The sequence below is a fragment of the Dermochelys coriacea genome, chromosome 1 (genome assembly GCF_009764565.3).
Source record: "Dermochelys coriacea isolate rDerCor1 chromosome 1, rDerCor1.pri.v4, whole genome shotgun sequence".
NCBI lineage: Eukaryota > Metazoa > Chordata > Testudines > Dermochelyidae > Dermochelys > Dermochelys coriacea.
The window spans coordinates 245,599,730-245,624,621 of NC_050068.2; the positions used below are offsets into that span (position 1 = coordinate 245,599,730).

Consider the following 24,892-nt stretch of genomic DNA (forward strand, 5'->3'; position numbering starts at 1 on the left):
TGAGAGTAATTTACTATAAAGTCATTATGGGGGTGACTGCTTTCAGAGTGCCGTGGCCAGTATTTTTAATTTGAATAACAAAGCCATATTTAGGCACAGAATTAAGTGGCCTGATTTGCAGAGGAGCTGAGTGCTCTGAGCTCTTCTGAAAATCTCAGTTCCTCTGAAAATCAGGCTATTTAATGATGTGCATAAATACAGATTTGTGTGTTCAGGCATATTCTTCTTTTGTTAGATGGCTGGCAATAATCGATCTTCTAGTCTTTTATGGCTGCAGATGCATGACTTCAGAGCACAGGCCAAATACTGTACAGTTTTCTTCTTCCATCATGTCTGGAGCATTACTTTTATATTAAGACAGGCAAAATTCACTTCCAGGGCAGTAACATCTGAAGGCTGTTCACTTTAATGATCCATTGAAATTGGGAGGTCATAGTAGAGCAGACATTCAATACCAGTAAGAAAAAACAATGCTTGTGATCTGTCTTTTTAAGTGAAAACAAATCAACACTGCAATTACTGTGATGCCTTTTATTATTGACTCATGACAGCAGCTGCTGTCCAGTTACATAGCTCATCCACCAAGTCACTGGCACACTTGTTGTAGGAGTAAATAATCTATTTTCCAAAAGCATGGGAGATAATCCAAAATAATTCAAAGCCTTCCATTGCCATAGGGAGTCTTTCATAATACAAGTGCAGCACCCATGTAATTGGAATACAGATCCTGCTTGAAATCCATATCTAGATGAGAGATTTTAAACTATATTTAAATAAACTGCATTTTAAAAATCGTGCCATGTTTATAGGTCATGACTAGTATCAAAAGGAAAAAACCCTTATAATGTTCCTTTTTGAGTCCTCTATTAAATTCAAATCTGGCTTTATACCTGAAGAGAATCTGAGGGAGGAGAGATCTTGATCCCAGTTTCTGCTAGAAAATGAGTATATGCATAGTGTGTGTGTTAAGGTGCTGCTTCTAAATACTGTTTAAAGAAAGGGTTGTGTAATGCTGTTGAGGCCTTTGTGGATGTCATTCCACTCGTGAATTTTTCTTTAATTGTGGAATTGTTTAAGAATGTGAAAGAACACTTTGCAAGATATTTATGGAGGGCTGACACTGCCCAGGGTCTTTCATTCCTGCTGGGCTGGGCTGGGCTCACTGTGAGGCTGCAGCCCACACATCACCTCATTCCTTCAGGAGCTGCCAGGAATCCTCTGGCTCCCCATCTCCCTGCACCTGGGAGTGTCCTCTATTTGTGAGGAAGTTGGGTACTGCCAGGTCCAGCAGCCCTCAGTGGCAACCAACAGCCCATTTCTGCGGGGAGGGGAGGGGAACGAAATTCTGCACAAAACACTAATTCTGTGCAAATTCTGCATTGTGCAGTAGCATAGAATTACTCCAGGAGTAGCAATTGCACTTTAAAAGAAAAAGATTCAACGTCTGCTGGATCCTGGGCCTTTTCATCTGAACCCTTACTGACTGTCTCGGCATTTGCAAGCCTAAATTTGTCTTTATTGCTCCAGGTTTCTCTCTTAGAAACGGCTTTATTTATTAAAACTAAAATCTTATGAGTCAGCACTATAGACCATTGCCACTAAAAATCTTTATATTTTGTTGGAAATGACTTCTGCCATGTTTATGCTGTTTCAGCAGTTGTGAGGTAGGGCACTGATAGGTCACCAAACTTCCTTTTATCAGTGGGTCTCTGGTATTACCATGGGGATTGAGAGTCTAACCCTGCCAGCGCTTGCTGCTGTGAATACACTTACCCTTGGTAGTCCTCATGTTCAACTCAGCAGCGCTGCTTGTCAGAGCATATTCACGATTTGACCCAACAAGAAATAAAAGCATTCAGGGAAATGTAAGAGAGGAACTACAAAAACGATTTCTGGGGTTAAGCAACCGTCTAATCGCTCATCTCCACCCACTCAGTAGAACAGAATTTTCTGCCAATACAGACATCATTCCATTGATTTCTATGCCACTGAAGTAGGGGACATTAAAAAGATGAGAGGTAGTAATTTGGACTTTCTATCTCTAGGAAGCTATAATAAATTTGTGTTTATTAATAGTAGAGAGGGGTCCAACTCTAATGTTGTATCCAAACACGATTGAATCCAAACCAGAATTGAATTTGGTAGCTCAGGCCTATGTCACCTTGTAAAACTCTTGCTTTTTTCTGGGAAGAATACTCCCAGTATTTAATTTGAAATGAGACTCAGGCTGTGAAGGTTCAGTGTGAAAACACCAGTCTTGCATGGCTAAAGAATGAGCTACATAGGATCTATGTGCTTGTGTAGTGTCAGGCAGATAAAAAGCCTTGTTAAATTTTAGATGCTCTCCCTGTGTTCATACAAGTCAACAGAAGCATTTTCATCTTCTCCTTAGAAGTGACTAAAGAGGGGTGAAGAAAGGGAAATGACCTTTAAACAAGACACTTGTGCTACATTAAGGCCCTGTCTACACTGGCAAGTTTCTGTGCTGTGACTCTTGAGGTGTACATGCTGCCAAGTCACTCAGTGTGCAGAAACCACACAGATGCAGCGCTGTAAAAAAAACCCACCCCGACGAGGCATACAGCTTCCTGTGCCGGGGTACAGTGCTGCGGTGCCAGTGTAGATACCCTGGTCGATTAACAGCGCTGCGACTGGCCTCCAGGAGGTGTCCCACCATACCTGTTCTCGCCTCTCTGGTCATTGGTTTGAACTCTACTGCCCTGCCCTCAAGTGACCAACAGTCATCCCCACCCCGTACATTCCTTCGCAAATTTGAAAGTCCCCTTCCTGTTTGCTTGGTGATGCATGCAGTGGTCTCAGCGCATCTTTCCAGGTGGCCACGCCTGCTCCATGCACCAGGCGATCCCCTGCTTGGAGCAATGCCGAGCTGCTGGACCTCTTCAGCATTTGGGGAGAGGAGGCTGTGCAGTCCCAGCTGCGTTCCAGCCATAGGAATTGATACCTACAGACAGATTTCTAGATGCATGATAGAAAGGGGCCATGACCGGGACACACTGCAGTGCAGGGTCAAAGTGAAGGAGCTGCAGAACGGCTACCACAAGGCATGGGAGGCAAACCATTGCTCTGGTACTGTTCCCACGAGCTGCCGGTTCTATAAAGAGCTGGAGGCAATACTCTGCAGTGACCCCACCTTGACTGCGAAGGCCACTGTGGATACTTTGGTCACTCCTGTTCCAGTCAAGAGTGGACTGAGCCAGGAGGAGGAAAGCTTGGACTAGGACAGGGAGGGGAAGGGGGACCCAGAGGCAGAGGATAACTCGGAGGCCAGAGATGCATGCAGCCAGGAGCTCTCTCCTATCCTGGAGGAGGCTAGCCAGTCACAGCAGTCTGAGATTGGCGAAGCACAAACAGGACAGGAGACCCCTGTTAAGTGGATCTGATTTTTGGGAGTAGCTGAAGTGAGGATGTTGGGGGCAGGAGGGTTGCAGAAAGCAGGCTTGTCTTCCATGCATAGTCTGAATGGCAGAATATGCTGTTGATTCCCTCACTTCATGGGAATCTCCCTCGGAGATCTCCAGGCAACTTTTATGGAGATACTTGGCAATCCGCTGCTTTGTTTCTTGCCCCACTTACTGTAACTTTCCCACACCACTGTGCTGTCACTGGGGAGGGGGGACCATTGCTGCGTACAGGCTAGCCGCATAGGACCAGGGCGGAAGCCGCAGTCTTGGAGAAAGACCCTCCTTTGATTCCCTGCTCACCCACGTCAGCAAGATATCTTCCATAATCACCTCGTGTGGAAAGTGTGGGGACAAGAATGATTATCAGGCCCACCCTAAAGTGCTGGCTCTCCCCAAGAGCCACATGCCCAGTGTACAGCAAGGTCCAGAAATGGTGATTTACCCTGTCCCTGTGGCTACTCACCATTTTGGGGGTCTTGTGGCTTGTGTGCTTGCCTGGGGTCAGCCAGTTAGTGACTGGGGTGTGAGTACTGGCTGTGTTTTAAAGTACTAAAGTGTTGTTTGTGTTGCTAACAATACTGCTTCTATAAAATGTTGCATTTAAACTTCACAGAGCACAGCCTCCCTCTTTGTTAGCAGCAGCAGAATGGTTGCAAAGAATTAGGAAACGTCCAAGAAAAACTAAGGAGGACTTTATGCTTAAATTTATGATGCACTCTGCCACGGTGAAAAAGGAATTGAAGGAGTGGCGGGACAACAAGAAGCACCACAAGGAAAATGCAGCACACAACAAGGAAGCCACAGCGCGGCTCTCAACCGTTATGGAGCACCAAGCAGACATGCTCCAGGTGATATGAGCTCTCCAAACCGAGCAGCTCTGCGTCTGCCCTCCCCTGCTGTTGCAAAACTCTTTCCTGTGCACCCCCCCTACTCCCCACATACACAAACACCGCCAACACAGTCTTATCAACCTTCTGAGTCCACTTTCTACCCACAGCATTCCACTCCTCACAGACCAGCAGTGTGGACTCCCAGTACCTACTGCACTCAACACCCATTCATCTGCAGTTTGGCCCTGCTGAAGTACAGCACCCTCTGCACCATACTCCAAAGAAGAAGCTTCAGAATGATCCCTGGACATACACAAATCTGTAGCTGCCCCGGGACGACGACTCCTCTTGAGACCTTCCATTTCTTCCATTCTCCCATCCCCCGTATCCCTACCTCTGATGAATTTTTTCATGGACTTGCACACTCCTTTGACTCTCTCGTTTGGTGGTTGTCTTTCAATAAAAGAATTTTGTTTGAAAGCAATCTTTATTCTATTAAGTGAAAGCAAAAAGAGCACATAAAGCAACATACAATTTATGTTTAAACCCCCTTATTGCATCATGTGCACCAATCACCTCCTAGCATTACAAGCATTGCAATCCCAAGCATAGCAACAAATATTTAGAGGCAGCAATTTGAAGCTGAAAGCCACAAGGCATCCCTGATACTTATGGCACCATGCTGCGCCCCTCTCATAGCCCTGGTCTCTGGCTGTTCAAACTCGACCTCCATGCCTGAGCCTCAGCAGTCCAGCCTTGAGTGAAGCTTTCACCCTTCCCTTCATAAATATTATGGAGCATATAGCACATGGCTAAAAGCATAGGAATATTGTCATCGACCAGGTCCAGCTTGCCATAGAGGCAGCGCCAGTGGGCCTTGAAACGGTCAAAAGCACACTCAACTGTCATTCTGCACTTGCTCAGCCATGATATTAAGGGGTAGGCGGGGTCTTCCAGGATCACAATGGGCATTTCGACTTCCCCTACGGTGATCTTCTGGTCTGGGAAGAGAGTCTCTACTTACAGCTTCCTGAACAGGCCAGTGTTCCAAAAGATGCATGTGTCATGCACCTTTCTGGACCAGCCTGCGTTAATGTCTGTGACATGCCCACGATGATCCACAAGTACCTGGAGAACCATTGAGAAATACCTCTTCTGATTGATGTACTTTGTGGCTAGGTAGTCTGGTGCCGGAATTGGAATATACATGCCATCTATTGCCCCTCCACAGTTAGGGAAGCCCATTTGTGCTAAACCATCCACAATGTCACGCACGTTGCCTAGAGTCATGGCCTTTTGGAGCAGGATGCGATTAATGGCCTTGCACACTTCCATCAACATGAGTCCAATGGTTGACTTTCCCACTCCGAACTGGTTAGCAACCAATCGGTAGCAGTCTGGAGTAGCCAGCTTCCACAGTGCAATCACCACATGCTTCTCCAACGACAGGGCAGCTCATTCTTGTGTCCTTGCGCTGCAGGGCTGAGGTGAGCTCATCACGCAGTCCCATGAGTGTGGCTTGTCTCATGCAAAAGTTCTGCAGCCACAGCTCATCATTCTAGACGTGCATGACGATGTGATCCCATCACTAAGTGCTTGTTTCCTGAGCCCAAAAGCGGCGTTCCACTCTGGTCAGCACCTCCATGAATGCCACAAGCAATCTCATGTCGTAGCTACTACACGTGGTGAGATCAACATTGCAATCCTCTTGCCTTTGTGGTTTAAGGAATAACTCCACTGCGACTTGTGATGTGTTAGTCAGAGCGAGCAGCATACTGGTCTGCAGTTCGGGATCCATTCCTGCAGCCCGAAGAGACAGGGTGTGCAGTACACAAACTGTTGAAAGATGGCACTAAATGTGGAGGGAAGCACAGAGATTCTGGGATATGAAGCAATGCATCACAGGGCATTGGGAAAGGACCCAGGGTGGCTGGCAAGCCCCTCCACCTTCCCACAAGTCTTAGCAGCAGAAGAGAAAGAGGTGCTCTGTGGGATAGCTGCCCAGAGTGCACCGCTCCAAATACTGCTGCAACTGTGAACACGCTATTGCGTAGGTAGCTGACAGTGTGAACACACAATAGCGGTTTTCCTTCAGCACTCTGAGTGGCGCAGTAACTGCCAGTGCTGTAACTTTGCCAGCATAGACGTGCCATAAGAAATTATTTTTACCATAAAGCGCAAGATGAGTCAATTCTGAACAGGAAATATCCATGGGTGCAGTGGTGGTGGTGGGAAGATTTGTTGTTTGGTTTACTGTTTACCCTCCACCAGAAAAACAATTGCTTAGCAAGAATATGCCATTTTTTTTGTTGTGCTTACTCCAGTTTCTGTAAACTACAAAGGACAGAGCCAGGCCAAAATTTGTTTCACTTGTGTAAGTACAGAGTAACAGAGGAAAAAACTTTAGCTGACTGCAGAGGACGAGTTTAATCATAGACTCTTCAAAAAATGTTGGCTTATGTCGCTTCCCCTCTCCCTCACCTTCTACTTGCGTGTCAAATATTAAATGGCTTGTTGTAGTCTGGATCCACAGGCATGTTGAAATGCTCACACCACGTCTGTACCACATTGATTTACATATCTTTAAAAGTCAGTTTAGTTCCTAGTGAAAAAAGTAGCTACTATTTGGGGATTATTTTGAGGACAGTAGGTGGAAAGAGGGAAAAATAAATATTCAGCTTTTGAATTATTCAGTTGTGACCCAGAAGACACTAATAATCTGGGGTCAAATTTGTAAATCACTCAGGCATTAACTATAATTTGCAGCAAAATGGGTTGTTAAAGGGAAAGAGGAATAAAAGGAGAAAGCAGAGTTCTCTACTAAACATAAAGAATGAGGAGTCTTTGTGGCACCTTTAGAGACTAACAAATTTATTTGGGCATACTGTGAAGGTCCCTGCATCTATAAGGGCCCAGTGGTGCATTCACCGCAATACCATTCAGGGGCCACCCTTCTGCAATTGTGTGCCTGGTAAGGAAGGGAGTGAAAATGAGCTATCTCATGTGCCACTCCCTCTCTCATGAGGAAATGAGAAGGGTAAAATGGGGAAACTCAGATCACCCCACAGGAAACAAGGGAAGAGAAGAATCTGCTGAGCAAAGACCTTTAAAGGATGCTCTAAGCTTCCTCTCCCCACACAGAAACTTGTTGTAAACCCAGTGGAGCAGAGGTGTGGACAAGGTCAGAGATGTAGGAAGGGGGGAGCAGAATGTGAATCGATGTGTTGACTGGCGATCCAGGAAGTTCGAGTGGGTATATGGGCAGGACAGTCAGTAAATGAGGGCATACCAAAGGGGGAGAGCCTGGGAGGAAAGAAGAGTAGAAAAGAGAGGGCTGAAACTGACTCAGGGCGTGGCTACACTTGCGGATGTAGAGCACAGAGAGTTAAACCCACCTTCGTAGAGCACAGTAGGGAAAGCGCTGCAGTCTGTCCGCACTGGTGTGGCCACATTTGTGGCACTTGCAGCGGCATTGGGAGCAGTGCATTATGGGCAGCTATCCCAGCATGCAAGTGACTGCAACGTGCTTTTCAAATGGGGGGGTGTATGTGCAGGGGGGAAGAGAGTGGGTTTTTTTGGAGTACTGAGAGTGAGTCAGCATGCTGTCTTGTAAGTTCAGACCCCATTTCCTCCCCCCCACCTCTCTCTCACTCAAAGCAAACAGTAAATGTTTGCTTTTTTTCTGAACTGATAAACAGCCGGCTTCTCTGAAACTTTGAAAGGGCATTTCTGCATACCTACACCTGATTCCAAACAATGACAAGAGTGATCACTTGACTTAAGGGGAGTATGGGAGGCTGATCAGAGTGTGGTAAAGCAACACCTTGTTCACATCGGCGCCGTGGTGCTCCAGCGGGGGCGCAGCAAACGTTATTCCACTGTCCGAGGTGGAGTCCCAGCAGCGCTGTAGCCGCGGAGCCAGAGTGCTCTACGTGCCTTGCCAGTGTGGACAGGTCATGAGCTAGGGCATCCAGGGCTCCTTTTATTGTGCAGTAACTTGCAAGTGTAGCCAAGCCCTGAGGTGATGGGGAGAGGTGGAAGGAGGAAGAGTGGGATGACCAGAGAGACTGAAAATAATGTTTAGGGAGGAGTGAGATGATGAAAGATGGAGGAAACCATTATCATTTCAGGGAAATATTTTTAATGGAAAAACAGGAGGAGGAAAAGTTATACAGAAGATGGAGAGGGGAAAGGAGTTGGCTTTGTGGTGTTTTTTTTTTTTAACCAGGCAAATAACACAAGTTTTAAAATACATGGTTCTGTTGAGAGCGGGGGGCATAGTTTGTGTCCTGAAATTCACTTGGGATAGTAAAATGTCTGTCCTGTTTCCACTGGAGTCAATGGGAAGATCCATTTGTAGAGAACTTCCAGGCCCTGTCTGGCTCCCATATAGTTTGAGTTCAAGTTTCTAGATACTCTCAGCATAATAAACTGAGTAGTAAAACTGAATAAATTGAATCTAATTGCATGAAAAAAACACCCTGTAACTTAATACAGTTTTTGTGTTCTGTTTTATTTAACATGTATATTTTTAAATCATCCTGAATTATTTTTAAAGGATTCTTTTTGTTTGTTTACATATGACCCAGCTTCAGCCAAGCTGTGGTCAGTGTTTGACCTGGTCAGGATGAAAGCCACTCTTTTTCACTCCCTCGATACTCTGTTTGATGGGGCCGATACTAGCTCCTAGCATAACCTAGAGCACTCTTCAAACAGCTTTGTGTGCTGGTGCCTCAGGACTATTCTGGTGGATCACTTCTCTCTGGTTATGCCCCTCGACACACTCCCTACCCATCCAGGAGTGTTCCTACATTTCTCTTTCCCCCACCCCCAAAATCACTTCACGCCACAAAGATTCCTTTCTGTCAGGGTAATCTCCAACTGCTGTGTTAGAGAGCACTTCGTCCTGTATTAGCCTCTGATGCATCCTTCCCCACCCCCAGTCTGCTCCCCCATTGCCCCTTTCTTCTCACAGCAGAGAAGCAGCTGACCGCGGTTGCCTTGCCTTCCCTTCCTTCTCTACTGCAACTAGGGTTGCTAACTTTTTAATCACACACAACTGAACATCCTTGCCCTACCCCTTCCCCCAGGCCATACCCTACTTGCTCCCCTCCCCCACATCACTCACCCTCCCTGACCCTTGCTCACTTTCACCAGGCTGGGGCAGGGGGTTGGGGTCTAGGGGCAGGGGCTGAGGCCTCTGGCTGGGGATCAAGTCTCTGGGGTGGGGCTGGGGATGAGGGTCTTGATGCAGGAAAGGGTGCTCCAGGCTGGGGCCAAGGAGTTCAGAGTGCAGGAGGGGGTTCCAGGCAGGGGATCGGGGTGCAGGAGGGGGTTTGCGATGCAGGCTCTGGGAGGGAGTTTTTATGGGAGGGGGCTCAGGGCTGGGGCAGGGGTGTGGGAGGGGGTTCAGGGGTGCAGGCTCTAGACAGCACTTACCTCAGGCAGCTCCCGGAAGCAGCCAGTATGTCTGGCTCCTAGGCACAGGGGCCAGGGGACTCCGCCACAACCACTGCCCCTACAGCTGCTATTTGCCATGGTTCCCAGCTAATGGGAGCTGTGGAGGGGATGCAGTGCATGGAGCCTCCCTACACCCCCCTGCCCGCCAACCCTCCACTGCACCTAAGAGCCAGATATGCCAGTTGCTTCCATGCAGAGCCAGGGAAAGCGGGGAGCCTGCCTTAACCCCTCTGCACTGCTGACTGGACTTTTAGCGGCCTGGTCCGCAGTGCTGACTGGAGCCACCAGGGCTCAAAACTGGATGCCTGGCAACCCTAACTGTAGAGAGTTGGGGGGACAGTAGGGGACCAGAGCATCCAGACAGCCACCTGCCACCATATACAGGATTTGATTGCCCAGGAGGTATAATCAGTCCCTACCACCTTGCAAGATGTGCGAGATTCCAGCAGGGCTGTTGCAGTGTGTTGGGTGGATGGGAAACATACCGTCATGACTGTCTGCCAGACCCGATGTGTAACGCTTGGCAGGCCTGATGGTAAGCATGAAGCCAAAGACTTTGGGCAAGTTTATGCTTTTTTGTTTAATTCCGTTCCTGAAATGAAGCAGAAACCCCAGAGAGGGATTTTTGTTTAAACCTGAGCCTCTTGCCACTCGACCTTGGACCTGCACAGAATCCACTCTCTGTATCTCTCTGTCGGAGGCTGCATGTGGCCTCAAAATGGCTGCCGCTGATGTGGTGAGGTTGGCGGGCTGGAGGAGACTGCTTTGCATGTAAAGAAGCGGTAAACTTGAATATGTTAAAGAGGTGTAACATAGACCAAAATCTGTCTTTATAAAGAAAAATACTTGTCAGCAAAGTATGCCTTTGGGTGTACGCTGGACTGGAGGTTTTCAGTCACCCCAAACAGCCATCAGAGGAGAGAATTTAGTCATTAGCTTGCTTTCTTTTTCTTTGTCTCATTGCATACCAAAAAATAATTTAAAAAGTGCCACATTTTATCTTATCTCCCTGTTCCTGTCAAATTAAAAAGATTCCATTGAAAGGATGTGCTATTAAGTTTTTTAAAATGTACCAGTTTCTTTAGTGTATTCCAAATGTCTTCAATAAAAGATAATTTTGGCCTAAGTTTGAAAATGCACAGCAAGCATTTACACTTTCAAGAGAGACCTTCAAACTTGATCTCCTTTTTTTGGTTTCTATCAGCCTTGACATATCCCTCTACTTCATAGCTTGTACGTTTGTGCACATGTTAGTCTTTGATATCTTCAGTAAGTGCATATGTGTATAGTAAAGGAAAGAAATGCCTGGTAAACACTTTTAATAACAATAAAAAAAAAAAGCCTATACTTGCTTTTGTACTGTGTGGATGTCCAAGGCTTTGCTAACTACCTCCTACTGTAGTCTGACCACCTAGCAATGCAGAAAATAGTAATTACAAACCTCATTTATTTCTATTTGATCTCTTCAGAATAGCTTCATTCATGGCTGTCCCTAGATTTATGCTGTCTCCAAATCATAATTCTTGGGGATCAAATGAGTTGCATATTCTGCAATGCTAGGAGTTCAGGTAGATGAAAAAGCAAACCACTAGCAGCTCATTAATTTCAAGAAAGGTTACCTTGGTATCTCTTTTTCGGAAGAAAGTGTACACAACCTGTAGGCTTTTGTCTGACCACCAATGAATAGTATCGGCCAGCCTGATCTCTATAATAGAGTTACGATGAAGTTCTTATGTTTTGATCATGTCTACTATATTTCTTAGTGGCTGAGAGAGGTGCTGTAAAATAATTGTAATAACCATCAACAGCAAAGATCTAGGACCTTGTATGGGCAAAGTCAAATGGGGATTTAAGTATTTTTTTTCTTCAACCACTGATAAAACGTGTTATATTGACATTAGCATTTCATAGCAACATTTGATGCTAGTGGTCTTGAATTTCTAATGTGGCAAGTGGTGTCATTCAGTGAGATATTTATTTTTTTTTTCCCCTGCCACTCACTCCTATGCATGCACGTGTTCTAGTGGAGGCAATAGAATAGAAAGACTCTTTCAGAACTATTAACCTATAGACAGTTCAGTTGCTTTTAATTAAGAATATAACCAATTGGATGCCTGCTAAAAGTTCATAGGCTGAACTAAGCATTTCGTAAACACATTTTAAAAATTTAAAATAAAGGACAATGTAGCCATTAGTTTCAAGGGTGTGACTAGACGAAATGTTGCCCACTGTATGCGTGGATCTGATGTTCTTCCTTGTTTTCATTACACTGCTCTTCACCCATAAGATGTTCAAGGCAATGCATTTGAAATTCATTATTGCAGGAATCAGGTGTCAGTCATTTGGTCTTGGATTTTAACATCTTTAGGTGACTCCTTCCTTCTACACTTTCTGGATGCATATGTCAAGTTCTCGGAAATAGTGACTCTTTTTTGTCTCATCTTTTTTTTTAAAGCAGCCATATGACTCGTAGGCAAAATTTCTACAATGGATTCCTAAAAGGCAACTTACAGTTTTGAGTGTGTGTGTGTGTGTGTGTGTGTGTGTGTGTGTGTGTGTGTGTGTGTGTGTGTGTGTGTAATCTGCTAATAAACAAATAACTATATTTTATAGGAAATAATTCATCATGCTGTCTTGCAATTTAGTCTCAAATATAGATTTGACTTTACTGTAGTCCGAAAATGGTACCAGAGCCACCGCCTATTGCCAACTCTTTCTTATTATTCAGTGGGCTGTCCTGTTCTCATTTATGTCTGTGGGCTCTTTACTTCAACAGGTGTACTATCAGGCCTTACAAGAGTTGGGGTACATTTACACTTACAGCTGTGCTGCTGTAGCATTGTATCACTGCAGCCCTTGAGTGTAGACACTATCTACGCCACCGGGAGAGATTCTCCTGTCAATGTAGGTAATCCACCTTCCTGAGAGGTAGTAGGTAGGTTGACAGAAGAATTCTTCAATCAGCTTACACTGTCTGCACCAGGGTTTAGATTGGTCTAACTATGGCTGTCAGAGGGGTGGATATTTCACATCCCTGAGCGACGTAAGGAAGCCAACTTTAATTTTCTTGTATAGACCAAGCATAGGCCTGTGCTAGACTCCTTTGTTAAAATTTCCCACAATTGCCATCACCAGTGCAGCTCCAATGGTGATATCAGTGGAGAGAACTCCAGTTGATAGGTGCTGGCAGATGCTAGTTTGTGAGAGGTTAGATGACACAATAGTTTAAACATCAGCCATCAGTGTACATTAGAACTTTCTAATAGGAATATCACCAGCAAACTGTTGCTAACAACTTAAAACTTTTGAACTATTTATAGGGATATATCTGGGATTTGGGTATAAGAACTGTAGAAACGTAAAGACTTTTTTTTTCCATTCAACTTTTTTTCTTTTAGCAGCAAAGACATTGAGTCATATCCTGCTTGCTTTACTTGCTTAAGTAACTCCAGTGACTTCTGTTGATTTCAATTGGAATCCTTCCTTGAAAAAGAATAGGACTGTGAGCCTTTTATGTGCTGCCGCCTGATGCAAAAGCTTTTCAGAGCATGCACAATAAATAACTGTAAATCATCTGACTTGTGTTTTCAGTTTGGGGTAGGACTTTCAAGATGCTGCAGGAGTGAAATTGGATGCATGAGCTGATGTTTAGAGAGTCCATGGTATATGTATTGTTGGAGCCTCCAGATTCATGTTTGTGGAATACTCTGCTCTTTTTTGTTAATCTCTATGTGAAAAGTAACTATTGAACTAGAAGAAGAATATTTCAAAGGTCCAGTAGGCCAGTGCAAGTATTTTTGCGCATTATGGAAACATCAAGCTTTTTATGTTCAGGACAGACAATATATAAATTACTTAGAAATGATATTGGTCTTCCTACCATGCTAATTCCCTGCCTAGAGAGTAGTAAATCAACTGTTACTATTGTGTTTGCAATAAATGAGTCTGATTTTAATAGGGAAATTTAAAAAGTGCCATCTTTATGGCAATTTCCAACTTTGCTCAATAGGAATAGGTAGTTTGGGGATGTGGTGGTACAAACTGAAAGGTATCAGTTGATACCAAATTACATCTCTGTTTTAAACACTGAGATCTAAACCTGGCAAACTTCTGGATGACTTTCAACCAGATGCCTTGTCCTCAATGAAGAGGGAATTCAACCCCTGCCCTTTTATTACAAGCTCACTTCTGAAACTCCCCTGTGTCATTTTTTCCAGTGAAGTTTTGGAATAGCTGGCCCTTTAAATTTGGCAGAGACAATCAGCTGCAAGCTTAAAGTGATAATTTGGCAACTGGCAGCTGCTTTCTACATCTTTCCTCTTCCACTTGGTGAGTTATCCTATTAAGTTTTCCTCTTCTCTTATTATTTAGGAGATGACACGCACACTCTGTGTTCCTCAGTCAAGAGGAAACAAGCTTCCTCAATCTTTTTATTTCTTCCATCCCACAGTAGGATGTAAATTTTGTAACTCTGTTTGATTTTTTTTTGGGGGGGGGGGGGACATATTACTATATTCTGATATGGCTAGGGTTCTAAATACCACCTAAACATGTGTATGGTCTTCTCTTTCTTTATAGCTATATGGCTCCCATCACTGCTGCCTCTGAGTAACTCAAAATTATTAAGGAACCTGTCCTTGAAACGCCTCTATGGGACAGGGAATCATTACCCCCATTTTACAGATTTGGAAATGAGACACACAAAACTAAGTGACTAGCCTGAGACCACATAAGAAGTCTGTGGTACAGGCAGGAATTGAACACAGGCCTCCTGATTAGCAGTCTAGTGGCTTGATTGCAAGACCACCATCATTCTTTCGTGCAATTAACCCAGGTTAAATCTTCATCCTAGGAAATAATAGCCCTTCAATAGCTCACTTAATAGTTTGGCATTTCCGTCTATTGTGCAATATCTTTGCTCTCTTGGGAAGAGTTTTCTACTCTTACACAAGGAAAGGAGGTTTCAGTCCTTCAAATTCTTGTTTTAGCATTGCTCTCTTCCCAATTTAGAAGCATCTGCTCGTCCAGATTTTGAGACCCATTTATTCTGTTACATTAAACAGAAGAACACTACTTTGAAAAGCTTGTTTCATTCTGCACTCCACTAAATTTTGTAACTCCTCTTTAGTGAGATCTATTTAATGGAGTAGCAATTTCAGAGAAATTGGGGATAAACCTCCTGAAATACCAATACCTAACAATACCTATTGTTAAAAAAACCTTCTCTTCTATGACTTCTTTAGTTTAGGTTTCATCTTTCCCTTGCCCAAAAAGAATCAAATATGCTATTTGTGTCTCTAACCAAAAGAACATATATATTGGTTAATAGTTAGACCTGAGGTTAGGAATTTTTGTTGTAGGTGCCCCAGTTTTCCTAAGTCTTGATAGAGATCACCATGTCAAGGCATGCAGCACAGTATCTTATGAGATCTTGCAGCAGATAGCAGATGACTTTTGGAAATTTCCAAACTGGTGCCACAAATGCGGTCTTAAATTGAATTGGTGGATCCCACACGATTTGCCAGGAACCTTTGCTTAGGTCTAAGGTTGAAATGTGTTTCACCCATAAAACTGGTCCAGCATCTCATCTACTCTTGATATCAGCAAATTTAGAGACATCATTAGCCACCTCAGTGAAACTTCCTTCTTTTTCAGGGTTACCAGTATAGTGAAATGCAGGGAAGCGGTAGATGTGTGGTATGTCTTGTTTTTTAGTAAGGCTTTTGACACAGTCCTACACGACATTCTCATAAGCAAATTAGGGAAATGTCATCTAGATGGAAGTCTGATAAGATGTGTGCACAGCTGGCTAACATACTGTACTCAGAGAAGTTAGCAATGGTTTGCTATTGAACCGGGAGGCCATATCTATTGGGGTCCCACACAGTGAGTACTAGATCCAGTACTAGTCAATGTTTTCATTAATGACTTGGATAATAGAGTGGAGAGTTTGCTTATAAAATTTGCAGATGACACCAAGTTGCAATGACAGCATTAGAATTTTAAAACAACATTAATAAACTGGAGAATTGGTCTGAATTTAACCAGATGAAATTCAATAAAGATAAGCGTGAAGTACTTCACATAGGACGGAAACATCAATGCATAGCTACAAAATGGGGAATAACTGGTTAGATGATAGTACTGCTGAAAAGAATCTGGGGTTATAGTGGATCACAAGAAGAATGGTTTCAGAGTAGCATCCGTGTTAGTCTGTATTCGCAAAAAGAAAAGGAGTATTTGTGGTACTGTAGCTCACGAAAGCTTATGCTCAAATTTGTTAGTCTCTAAGGTGCCACAAGTACTCCTTTTCTTTTCACAAGAAGAATGAGAGTTAAGAATGTGATGGAGTTGTGAAAAAGGCTGCTATGCCGGGGTGTATTAACAGGAATGTCATATGTATAAGACATGAGAGATTGTCCCGCTCCACTCAGCACTGATGAGGCTCAGCTAGAGTACTTATTAGGGGGCTTATTCCTTCACCCACTTACTTCCCTGGTCCTTCTCACATGAACAGAGAGCAACAATACCCGATGTCCAAAAGTGCAACAATTTGATGTTTACTGGGGTGAACTTCCAGCAAGCATGATTCCAGTTTCCTTCCTTAGTGTCCCCCTTCCCAGCTCTGACACCACAGAGCCTTACCTGTGTCCCTGTTCCCATTCCCCTCCTTAGCAAAACATGATTCCAATTCCCCACCCCCATTCCCATTCCCCCCCACCCACTCACTTCCTGATTGACTGCAGACTATATCGTAAAACTTGAGTTCTGCTTGGCTATACCTTAAATTTCAGTAAAATGATAGGTTAACTAATAGCACCTTATTTCAATGTGACTATGTTGGAATGTGAGGATGTGACTGGTCGCTTCCCAGCTTATGGCTGCCTCTGCTGCTTAGCCAAAGGCCTTTGCCTAAGAACAGGGCCTCAGACTGTCACAGTCAGAGAAGGCCCTAGCACTGGCAGACAGTGATTTTGATTCTTTCTTTTACACCTCTGTAACTAGCTAAGTGATAAGAATACGCTTAAATTCTTAGAGTACAGGCCTTTACAGACAGCCCTGAATATCTGTATCCTAACAGTACTGTGTCCAATTCTGGGCGCCATGCTTTAGAAAAGATGTGGATAAATTGGAGAGAGTCCAGAGGAGAGCAACAGAAATGATAAAAGGTTTAGAAAACCTGACCTATGAAGAAAGTTTTAAAAAAAAAAAAACAAAAAAAACTGAGCATATTTAGTCTTGAGAAAGGAAGACTGCAGGGAGACCTAAGAACAGCCTTCATATGTTAAGGGCTATTATAAAGAAGATGGGGGGCCTAATTGTTCTGTGTCCACCGAAGGTAGGATAAGAAGTAATAGGCTTAGTCTTTAGCAAGGGAGATTTAGGTTAGGTATTAGGAAAGAAAGCTTTCTAACTATAAGAGTAGTTAAGCACTGGAACATTCCCGTCATTGGAGGTTTTTAAGAACAGGTGGGACAAATACCTGTCAGGAATGGTCAAGAATTACAGAGGGGTCTGGACTTGATGACCTCTTGATGTTCCTTCCAGCTCTACACTTCTATGATTAGTTTGTTTTTGTTTTTTAAGAAAAAAAAAAAGACAAAAAATCCTGTGCAGAATCTAATTCACTGTGTGATAATTGATCACTAATTACTGTGGAACACCAGGGGCATATGGAGTGTCAATAAGTTATCTTGAATATGTTTTATATTTTTCTTTACTAGAAAGTGCCATACTTCCAGCTTTCTAAACTTTCGTACAAAGGCCTCTGCTTCTGTGAGTTCATGACCCTTGTAATTTACTGTAGCAGGCCACAAAGAATTCCTGAAGTCACCTGCACATTAGTAAAACTATTAAACTTGGACACTCTACCTTCTTTTAAGTCACTTTTGAGGAAAATTTTATAATATTGACTCTTGATCTACCCGCTTTCTTCCCTCTTATTCTCATCAACAAATAAGAAAAAAAAAAAAAAAACGCTCTTCCCCCACTGTAAAAAAAAAAAAAAATCAGGAAGTTCACACATTTACAAATCTGGTCTTGACCTTCTGACGAGAATAATTCTTCCTCTTTTTGCACTTTTTCCCTCAACTATCCCAGAGACTGTCATATTATTTGCCTAACTTAAATTGTTAGATCATTCTGGCATGGATGGCATATTCCGATTGTACTTGTATTTGTAAAAGACTATTATTAGTATAGAGCAATGATACAGGAAAGATTTGTATTACAGTAGATTCCAAACTGAGATCTAGCTCCCATTGAGACAGTGTCTGTCCCAAATTTGCTTACAAGTAATATAGGCCAGACAGTTAAAGGAAGTAGTATCTCCATTTTACAGATGGGGAATTGAGGCAGAGAGTGACTTGACTTGCCCAAAGTCACATAGGAAGTGTCAGAGAGGTGGGAACTGAACTCAACGCCTGAGTCCCAATCCTGTCACGAAAGCTTATGCTCAAATAAATTTGTTAGTCTCTAAGGTGCCACAAGTACTCCTTTTCTTCTTAACCAGAAGAACATCTTTCTTCTCTAGGAATGGTGTTCTCTAACAAGTTAATTGACCTGAGAAACAAAGATGTTTCTCTGATCCTATTTCAAGCCTGCAGTTCCCAGTCCCCACTTTGGTGTCAGTGCCTCTCAAGCTGGTGACCAAAGATGGAGTTTTTTCATTGTTGGATAAATGTTTGTTTTTTCTTTTTTCTGTATAATTAAGTATCCAGGTGCCAAATGAAATGCAACATAGTAAAATATTGACATGTACATAGTGAGGCCAAAATTTACAAAAGCCGGTATCTTTCAATGGAAGCTGCAGGTTCTCATTTCTGGAAATTGGGCCACTGAGGTGCCTAAATAGGGATTTAGTTGCCTAACTTTGACAACAGAGTACTACTGCACAGACAATTTTTATTTCTTACAGTTGTAGAAAAGGTATGTGGCTTTTTTTTTTAAAGGTCCCTCCGTCCCCCCTTCAACAATTAAATCTCACTGACAAGTGGTAGACAGATTTAGGAGGCAGCAACACATAAAAAAGGTGAATTCCATGGAGAATAAAATAAAAAATTATTGGAAACGGGCAAAATATTCTTTATTTCTGTGCCATTTGTAGTTGGTATTTCTTTGATGTAGAGTACAAAAACTTAGCAGTAAATAGAGTGGTGAGGAAATCGGAGACCTTTTAGTTTGTAATAGGTTTTTAATATTCTCCACATGCAACTTTCTTCAAATGAAAGAATAAGATGCAGTTGTAAACCATGAAATCTGTAAAAAGCTGCCAAAAAGGAGAGGGAAAAGTAATGTTTGTCCTATAAAATTATGAGTCAGAGTCATGAGTATATGTAGCTGTGAGCATGGCAACAACAGGGCCAGCTGTTCCAGGACTTGCTGTAATGGAAAAAACAGGTGACCAAATGGCAGAATTATAATTTCTCTTGCACTGTCCATCTGTAGTACTACTCAAGGGATAGGATCAGAGTCTAGGCCTGGCTCTACACACATTGTCATAGTAAGGATTGTTTAGAAGGATCAACCTTTTAGCTAGCAAGCTGATGCCTTTTGAAATTTTTATCCATTGTAACATAGAAAACGAAGTCCTATTAAAAGTTAATGAGTGACATTTTCAAAAGTGCCTGTTATTTCAGAAGGCTCTTCTGAAATTTTTGCCCTGTATGTGTTTAGCTAAATAGAACTTTTAAATAGGGAACCGGACACTTGGCCTGGATTGACATTGAACTTTTTTAGTGAAGGGTTATTATACTTGTTTGGCTCTATAAGCTATTTTCTTGCTTACATGGCTGTCAGGACCTTATTAAAAAGTTCTTGGTGTGCTATTATTGCTGATTTACTTACTTATTTTAATGCACTTCCCTGACATTCTTCTTACTGCACAGTAGTGCTTATTGGTGCTTTTTCTCTAGGTTTCCAGCATTTCCCCTTTGGCAACCATCTCCCCACAACTAGCAGATGATAAATCAAAAAAAATTTTTTTAAACTAAGAAGTACAAGTGCTTCAGTTTTTCTGAGCCATCTGTGGTACGCTTGTTCTATTAGGGTACCTACACCATTGCTAGAATGCCACCAGGGCGTGACTGCACATGGTTGGTAATACAAATGGAAGGGGCTTTCTTTAAAATCTCAACTTTAAAACCAAAGCAAGCTTCCTATAGTTAAGTTCTTGTCGTTGCTCCAGCTTCGACACGTGGATTCCTCTTCTTGCTGCTTTGGTCCAGCTTTATCAAAGCTTCACTTTCTTTCTGAACACTTGCTGTTGCTTTTTCTTCCTCTTCACTTGGTTTTCTCACTTCTAATTGCCCTGTTACAAAGTAGACAAAGGGAGTTAAATTTCGGAGCCACTTCTGGTGGATTCAATGCATTTATATTATTTGAAATCTTGTGTGTAATCCACTAATACTGTATTCTTACAAGTTCACATTTCTCTTACCTATAATGCTTTTCTTACCTATGATAGTTAAAGTTGAATGATGGGGCAATGGCATACAACTAATATATATATATATATATATATATATATATATATATATATATATATATATATATATATATATATATATATATATATATATATATATATAAATGCTGTTTCCTAAAATGCACTGAACTCTGGCTCTTAGCATGTACAGTTTAAGTAGCAGAAACAATTTGACTGTCTTCAGAGAAGAAGCACTTCTACTGTGAAGATAAAAAGGCAAATAGTACAGAAGTCAAACCTCAACATTTTACAGGATGTTTTGCAAAGTGGTTTATAAGATAAACCTAAATGTATGGGTTTTTTTCTTCCTTCAGGAGAAAAACTTTGAGCATGAGAACCTCTGGCAATTCCCATTTTTTAATTTCCCTCAACCTTATGCCACAGACATTGGTAAATTCTGGCAAAGTATGGCTGTTTAACGTGGAGTTTTTAGTTTTATTAAATATTGCCTTTATTGAAGGGGGAGAAAAGGCAATTGTGTTCATCATTTCTAGATGTATTTTATCATATGTGGAGATCCTGGAAGATTTCCCCTCTTCTGCTCACTTCCCCCCCAACTCCCCTCCCCCCCCCAAAAGAAAACCAACCAACCCACTTAGTCTGTCACCTCTTCTAGCTAATGTGCATGAGAGGCTGCTGAAGAAGATAGCAAGGCATTCCGAGTTCTGGTGTCATTGTCCAGGTAATATGTAGCAGTGTTTCATTTCCATCAGATTGCGTTCATCTTGCCTGACCACGGCTGGGGTGTCGATGAGAACAAATGAGTTGAAGTTTCCTCCAGAAAAGATTGAGGTGATGTGGACTGGAGGAGAGATGCTGATTAAATAGCTAAGGTGGTTCCAGCTGCCATTATTGAGGAGGTTTCTTCACATTTCACACATTGGGGATGTTTTGGGATGCCTGACTGTTCCTGGAAACTCAAGTGGAATTAGTAGCCAGAAATTGTGGCTTACTATTTGCTCTCATGTGCAAATCAAGGTGGAGTCTTAGATTTATAAAGGCCTGAATGGCTTGGGACCTGGATACCTAAGAGGCCATCTCTGTCCCCATGTTCCACTGTGGCAGGTGAGAGCAGTTTAGATACTTCAACAAAATGATATAGATAAAATATCTGGTGTGGTGTTTGCAGTACAGCGAAAGCCCGCTGGCCCTGTGCCAGCAAGGGAAGCAATTTTCAATCAGTCTGGTATTTAGGATATGGTGTTGAGCCTGTCTCTTATTAGACTTTAATTGGAAGGGATGTGTGGGCGTTTTTAGGATGGTATTGACCTTGTTTTGAGCAGGCCTGTTACATTTTTCTTAATTAGGTCCTATAAAATTCAAAAGGAAATTATTTATACACCGTATTATTTGTATTGCAGTAGAACCTTGGAGTCCCAATCATGAACCAGAGCCCCATTATGCAAGGTACCCTTCAGTTTATATTGGGTATATTTTATATAATAAAATAAATGAGTACTCTAGAATATGTTCTGGAGAAATACTGGCAAATGGAAACTCTCTTAGGATGAATTCTAACACTGGTGTGAGTTGAGTTCCCCTGCCCCCTACTGGATGGCATATTGTTTTATAGATTTCTATTCTGGTTCACCTGTTGGACCAAACTCATTTGTTAAAAACGTATTTTGTTGGCACTCCATTGGTCAGGTGCTTTAAACGCTAAAATGCGGTCCATTATTTAGTCTTGTCTTTCAATGCTAGAGATATCTAGGTACACTGTTGTAGTAATGTTCATATCCACTTACATGTAAGGCTAAGATCTCAATGCTTGATCTATGTATTGGATCTGTAATGCTATGTAAATAATTGCATTTAAAAGTAAAATTTATGTAAATGTTGAATAACCTAAACCAAAAGACACCATCCTCGTCCATAGTATGTATTTTGAACTCGGCTACATTTGAGGTTAAATTTTTGCTTTATGTGTTGATGAACATTTTGCATGATGGTGGAGGACCCTGTTGGTGTCATGAAAGACACTGTATTAAATTCAGCCTGGAAAATGGAGGCCAGAACATTCAAACTTGGGTGCCTTAACTTGCCCAGCTACATGAGTCTTACATTTTAAAGATGCTGAAACCCCCCCCCCCGCGTGGGGCTGTGGTGGGGACATAACATCCATGTGGGGGGTCAAGGGGGGGATTAGTTTCTGTATTTAATCATGTGTGACTGAGTTTTTTTTTTAAACAGATGGAGGGATGATATGGTAAAAAAGTAACCAAAATCTTATACAGTTCAATAATGGAAGTGACACAATAACAGGGAAGGGGCAGGAGGAAATTTGAAAGTGGGAAGGGAGTACATTCCAGATAATTAACATTAGCATAAAATATAGGAGAGAGAGAGAAGCAAGATATACTTGCTCCCCATCTCTCTCTAACTGGTCCCTGTTGTGCAGTCAAGGTATGACAATAAGAATCAGATGAAAATAAAGAGGAAATTTAAATAAAAGAAATTGACCTGGAAGGACAGCAGAAAGTGCTCTTGAACAGGTACTGCACAGCAGCCCATTTAAACCACAGGTGTTGTAGCTGGCAAGTTCTATTGAACACCCAACACATGCTTCAGAGTAGCAGCCGTGTTAGTCTGTGTTCGCAAAAAGAAAAGGAGTACTTGTGGCACCTTAGAGACTAACAAATTTATTTGAGCATAAGCTTTCGTGAGCTACAGCTCACTTAATTGGATGCATTTGGTCTGTTTTTTCCACCAAATGCATCCGATGAAGTGAGCTGTAGCTCACGAAAGCTTATGCTCCAACACATGCTGGCTCAGTGCCTCATTTACAGAACAACTGGGACAAAGAACAAGACTGTGGTAGCCAGCTTCAATATGAGGCTAAGGTTGCTTAGTCGTCAAGGCATCACTCTGACAATCTAACTGAAATGAAGCTTCACTGGGAATCTTCAAGTATCAAAACTTGAAATACTTCTGCAGTGGGTAAGCCAACCCTTTCAGTCCCCATCCCCGCCATAAACCAGTTTTCTTTGTTTGTTTTTGTTTTTTTTTTAAGATAAAGTGAAAAGGACTTTTTCCAATAGATTAAGCAGTCTGTGTAAAAGGAGATTCCAGATGCAAGAACTTCTTTAACAGAGAAGTGGGAAACACATCTGGGTGAAATGAAATTAATTCCATGCTTACAAATAAAAGGTAGCAATGAAACCAAATGTAAAGAGGACTCTTCAAAAGTAAGTTGAAGGGGAGTTGGAGGAAGAAGACCTAATAGCTGTGGGAATGTATAACTGACATAAGAATGGACTCATCACCACAGAGAACCTGAAATAGGAAAAGAGACATTTCTGGTAATCCATGTGAAACCTTTACAAAGGACTTGCTTGTCTATATAAATGTTAAAGCTACCATGGCAGACTCGTGTGTAGAAAAACTGGCTTGATCAAAGTCAATTGTGGACTGGTGGAAGGGACAGTCTTTGGTTAAGTTACTGGACTGGGAACCTGGGGTCAATTAATAGCTCTGTTTCAGGATTCTGTGTGACCTCAGGCAAGTTATTTAATCTCTGCCTCAGTCTTCTCATTTTTAAAATAGAGACTATATTTCTTTTATCTCTTTTGCTTACTTAGATTGTAAGATTTTTAGGACAAGGGACTGCTAGTATATAAGTGTACAGCACGTAACACAATTAGGCCCCCATCTTGACTGGGGCCTACAGTTACTACCACAATAAACAGCCTCATTGAAGAATAGGTCTAAAATGTAGATCTCAGATTCTGTTCTCCTTAGGTTATATCGTGTCAGTCATTGTAATATATGAGCATTTTAAGACCCAATTAATGTAAATTGGTGCCATGAAAATGGATTAGGGAGGGTGCCAAAAATGGATATTGTCTCACAGTACAACCTTAGTTATTTGAATGTCATGGGTAACCTAAAATAAATATAATATTAATATAAAGAGTACTATCTGTATGGTCGATGTTGAAGCATTATTTTGTTTGATAATTGTGATATAGCACTGATATTGCTCTGCATGCATTCAGATGGAATCACTCCTCCCTGTTCTTCATGTGAGCAATAATTCTAGCAATGACCGTGAAAACCAAATTTAACTCGGACAAAAAAGTGTAACGAAAAGGGTATTTTTAGTGGTTTTATTATTTATTGTGCCAGACACACTATTGCTCCTTTCATAATGTAAAATTACCAGGGTGGGATGAAGAAGAATTTACTGTCCATGCTTTAAAAGGCAAAGGGAAGTTGTAGATCTAAAATGTTGTTTGAAAAAGCATTATGTATACTGTTTCTTTAAATATGTGTCATGAAGCCTAGAAGAAAGGGACTGAAGGAGTGTTCTGGATCAAGATTCTCATCAGGGATGAGAGAAAGTAGTTTAGTTTTGGGGAATAATAATGTTTTGCTTATTCTGACAAATTCCTTGTTGTGTTAGAAGTGACTCATTATTTTATTCTTTACTATTGTCACATGAGATGCTAGCTAGTAGGAGTTGCAGAAAAACCAGGAATGCTAATAAATGTCCTGTAATAGGCATTCTGTGCAAGCAGATTTCTTGGTGAAGGCACAGAGAAAAATAATTAGATTGTGAATCCATTGTTGACTGACTGGGTTCTTTAGATATAGTACATATTCTTTTTTTGGCATGATGTGTACAAAGGGTAACATGGTCCAGCTATGCTTTCAGGGACAACTCTTGTTGATCATGGAATAAGTTCTTGGATTTC

At 42.1% G+C, this 24,892-nt stretch overlaps 1 protein-coding gene across 2 annotated transcripts in view; it reads left to right on the forward strand.

Moving 5' to 3' along the window:
• The window catches only part of FGD4 (FYVE, RhoGEF and PH domain containing 4), a 174,261-nt gene that overhangs the window by 27,073 nt on the left and 122,296 nt on the right, over nt 1-24,892 (forward strand). The window lies entirely within an intron of this gene.